This window comes from Oncorhynchus tshawytscha, linkage group LG18 (genome assembly GCF_018296145.1).
Source record: "Oncorhynchus tshawytscha isolate Ot180627B linkage group LG18, Otsh_v2.0, whole genome shotgun sequence".
NCBI lineage: Eukaryota > Metazoa > Chordata > Actinopteri > Salmoniformes > Salmonidae > Oncorhynchus > Oncorhynchus tshawytscha.
This window is the reverse complement of record NC_056446.1, coordinates 46410384-46414617: the sequence shown is the minus strand read 5'-3', so window position 1 is coordinate 46414617 and position 4234 is coordinate 46410384. Positions and strand designations below refer to the sequence as shown.

At 45.3% G+C, this 4234-nt stretch overlaps 1 long non-coding RNA gene across 1 annotated transcript; it reads right to left on the bottom strand.

Annotated features, from left to right (window-relative positions):
* Positions 1 to 239: 239 nt before the first annotated feature.
* On the bottom strand, positions 240 to 2719 carry LOC121840010. Its single transcript, XR_006079312.1, has 2 exons — positions 389 to 2719; positions 240 to 322 (listed from the first exon to the last, which is right to left on the bottom strand). It is a non-coding gene; the product is annotated as an uncharacterized LOC121840010 (long non-coding RNA).
* Between the last annotated feature and the right edge of the window lie 1515 nt (positions 2720 to 4234).

Genomic DNA, 4234 nt, shown 5'->3' with positions numbered 1-4234 from the left:
CCAGAGAACTCTAAGGCGGTGGGGTTTTATTAATGCTGTAGATGTGGTATTTTACACTAAGCATGTGTATGTGTTTCTGATGTCATTTATATTGATGACTGTGCTGGACTTATCCAATAAACTCCACAACATCCACTGTGTGTGTGTGTGTGTGTGTGTGTGTGTGTGTGTGTGTGTGTGTGTGTGTGTGTGTGTGTGTGTGTGTGTGTGTGTGTGTGTGTGTCAGACAAATCAAGTGCTCAGTTGAGAGGTTATTTAATTTTCTATTGATCATAGACATCCTTAAGACCTTATTAGACATTATGTTTCAAGGTGTTCAGACCTCAGTAGACATTATGTTTCAAGGTGATCAGACCTCATTAGACATTATGTTTCAAGGTGATCAGACCTCAGTAGACATTATGTTTCAAGGTGATCAGACCTCAGTAGACATTATGTTTCAAGGTCATCAGACCTCATTAGACATTATGTTTCAAGGTGATCAGACCTCATTAGACATTATGTTTCAAGGTGGTCAGACCTCAGTAGACATTATGTTTCAAGGTGATCAGACCTCAGTAGACATTATGTTTCAAGGTGATCAGACCTCATTAGACATTATGTTTCAAGGTATTCAGACCTCAGTAGACATTATGTTTCAAGGTATTCAGACCTCATTAGACATTATGTTTCAAGGTGTTCTATGCAACATGTACTCAGCTATTTAATGTTGAAGCCATCTTAAATTATAATTTTCTTAGAGCACCTTTAACATCCTCATCACTACAAACCCTGGTTAAACATCCTCATCACTACAAACCCTGGTTAAACACCATCATCATCATCATCATCAGTAAAGAGACCAACACTAACCCTCACCATAGCAAATCACCATAGCAACCCCCTGTAGCTAACTCTACAGTTTGTAGTTACTGCAGGGCCACAACCAGAGGTTAGTTAACTCTACAGTTTGTAGTTACTGCAGGGCCACAACCAGAGGTTAGTTAACTCTACAGTTTGTAGTTACTGCAGGGCCACAACCAGAGGTTAGTTAACTCTACAGTTTGTAGTTACTGCAGGGCCACAACCAGAGGTTAGTTAACTCTACAGTTTGTAGTTACTGCAGGGCCACAACCAGAGGTTAGTTAACTCTACAGTTTGTAGTTACTGCAGGGCCACAACCAGAGGTTAGTTAACTCTACAGTTTGTAGTTACTGCAGGGCCACAACCAGAGGTTAGTTAACTCTACAGTTTGTAGTTACTGCAGGGCCACAACCAGAGGTTAGTTAACTCTACAGTTTGTAGTTACTGCAGGGCCACAACCAGAGGTTAGTTAACTCTACAGTTTGTAGTTACTGCAGGGCCACAACCAGAGGTTAGTTAACTCTACAGTTTGTAGTTACTGCAGGGCCCGTTCAGTTGCAGATAGAAATGCCATGAACAGAGTTGATGTTATTCCTTATTCTACACGTCAAAGGCATATTTGGTCTACAAAAGCTATTTCTATCTGAAGGATCCAAAACGTTGCATAACAAACACCATGGGCCCATACTGGCAAACATTAGAAAAAGTTTAAGTTCAAGGTTAAGTTTAAGCATCAGCCAATTAAAATGGTTGATGTAGTGTCATGTGACAGAATGCTAAATTGTAGCTGGTCCCATCAGATAACCTGGCACACATTAGCCCTTTGCTAACCTTACAAGGTGGCAGATTATTTCCTGGAACAAATTCCTAATCAGCCTATCAAAGACTTTAGAGCTGGATTCAATCAGATCTGCATAGCGATTATTTTGAGGTGTTCGAAGGTAGAACTGTGTTAGAGCTGTCAAATCCAGGCTTTTGGGCAACACAAACACTTTTTACAGAAATATCCTCGCTATTCAGATTCAATAAATGAGTCTGTCAATTTGAATTAAGCAAGCTACTGTAGTAAATTGTTCATTTTACATCTTGCCTAGCCTACTGTAGCCTATCTAACAGGCCTATCAGGAGTTATAGGCTACCTGCATCTAGCTAAGCAAACCATGGCAAAGTTGAATTACAATCATAAACCCAGATTGTATTTAGTAGCCTAGGCCTATTGAAATGACAAGTCAATCATACAGACAGGCCTAGCTATAGCTATTATCCACATATAACAGTTTGTATGACATCTGGCAGAGAATAAGGCTCAATTGACAGAATATATGTGTTTTTACTGTTCATCCAAGTGTTTCTCGCGGAGAGATGTTGATATTCTCTGTCCAACTTCATCACTCAAACTCTACCGTCTGACTTATCTTTTTATCTTGCGACACAAGTTCCTTTATTACGTCGTGTTTAGAACACAGTAATTATTATTTTAATGGAAAACCACATTTCGCTACAAATGACATCGCCATTCCTTCTTAATTCACTCAATAACGTTAAGGAAGGGTTAATGATCGCAAGAGCAGCTTGGCACCCATTTGATGACTCCAACGATCTGATTGAATCCAGACCTTAAACTTGTGCTCCACAAACCAAAGGCTTTCTGTAATAGGTTGACTGGCCAGCATGTTCACCTTGAAATATGGAGATTTAAATGCTCTGCACACTTCACTAATCACCCTCCAAGTGGCAGTATAGAGTCCCTATTTCTCCTCCAATCAATTTTTATTTGTACCTTTATTTAACTAGGCAAGTCAGTTAAGAACAAATTCCTATTTTCAATGACGGCCTAGGAACAGTGGGTTAACTGCCTGTTCAGGGGCAGAACGACAGATTTGTACCATGTCAGCTCGGGGATTTGAACTTGCAACCTTCCGGTTACTAGTCCAATGCTCTAAACACTAGGCTACCCTGCCGCCCCAAGAAGAATAGCGAAGGCACAGTCTTTCAACTCCCTCCAAAGATTTTCTATGGGGTTGAGATCTGGAGACTGGCTAGGCCACTCCTGGACCTTGAAATGCTTCTTACGAAGCACACCTTCCGGTTCATCCAAGCGGAAGGTACACAGCATCTGATTCAACCAATAATAAGGGACATGTAGGATGGCTAACCTAACGTTGCAGGAGGAAAAGAAATGCCTAAGCGGTGTTTCCTTCTTTCTGGTCCTGACGAGAATTTTTTTTTTTACTGCCGGGGGGGTTTCTCTTCTGTACTGTTCAACCAATCAAGTCAATGTGGAGGAGGAGTTAAGATGGAGTGTCGCCTTGTTAAAGTCCTAAAGTGGAAGTAATGTCACAGGCTGCCCACTGAGGAAGCTGCCCACTGATGAAGCTGCCCACTGAGGAAGCTGCCCACTGAGGAAGCTGCCCACTGAGGAACCTGCCCACTGAGGAACCTGCCCACTGAGGAACCTGCCCACTGAGGAAGCTGCCCACTGAGGAAGCTGCCCACTGAGGAAGCTGCCCACTGAGGAAGCTGCCCACTGAGAGTGACTACAGCGAACAGACAGAAAGTACAGGGTGTGTTCATGGGTGTGCTACTTTTGCAAACAGGGGACGCTCAGTTCTCATCTGAGCTAAATTGGCACTCCTGGTCCGCTGAAAAATGACAGCAAGGCCGCCTGGTGGAGTAGACGACATGGTGGAGTAGACGACAAGGCCGCCTGGTAGAGTAGACGACAAGGTGGAGTAGACGACATGGTGGAGTAGACAACATGGTGGAGTAGACGACATGGTGGAGTAGACGACATGGTGGAGTAGACGACATGGTGGAGTAGACGACAAGGTGGAGTAGACGGCAAGGCCGCCTGGTGGAGTAGACAACATGGTGGAGTAGACGACAAGGCCGCCTGGTGGAGTAGACGGAAAGGCCGCCTGGTGGAGTAGACAACATGGTGGAGTAGACGACAAGGCCGCCTGGTGGAGTAGACGGAAAGGCCGCCTGGTGGAGTAGACGACATGGTGGAGTAGACGGCAAGGCCGCCTGGTGGAGTAGACGCAAGGCCGCCTGGTGGAGTAGACAGCAAGGCCGCCTGGTGGAGTAGACGACAAGGCCGCCTGGTAGAGTAGACGACAAGGCCGCCTGGTGGAGTAGACGACAAGGCTGCCTGGTGGAGTAGACGACAAGGCTGCCTGGTGGAGTAGACGACAAGGCTGCCTGGTGGAGTAGACGACAAGGCTGCCTGGTAGAGTAGACGACAAGGCCGCCTGGTGGAGTAGACGACAAGGCCGCCTGGTGGAGTAGACGACAAGGCCGCCTGGTGGAGTAGACGACAAGGCCGCCTGGTGGAGTAGACGACATGGTGGAGTAGACAACATGGTGGAGTAGACGACAAGGCCGCCTGGTG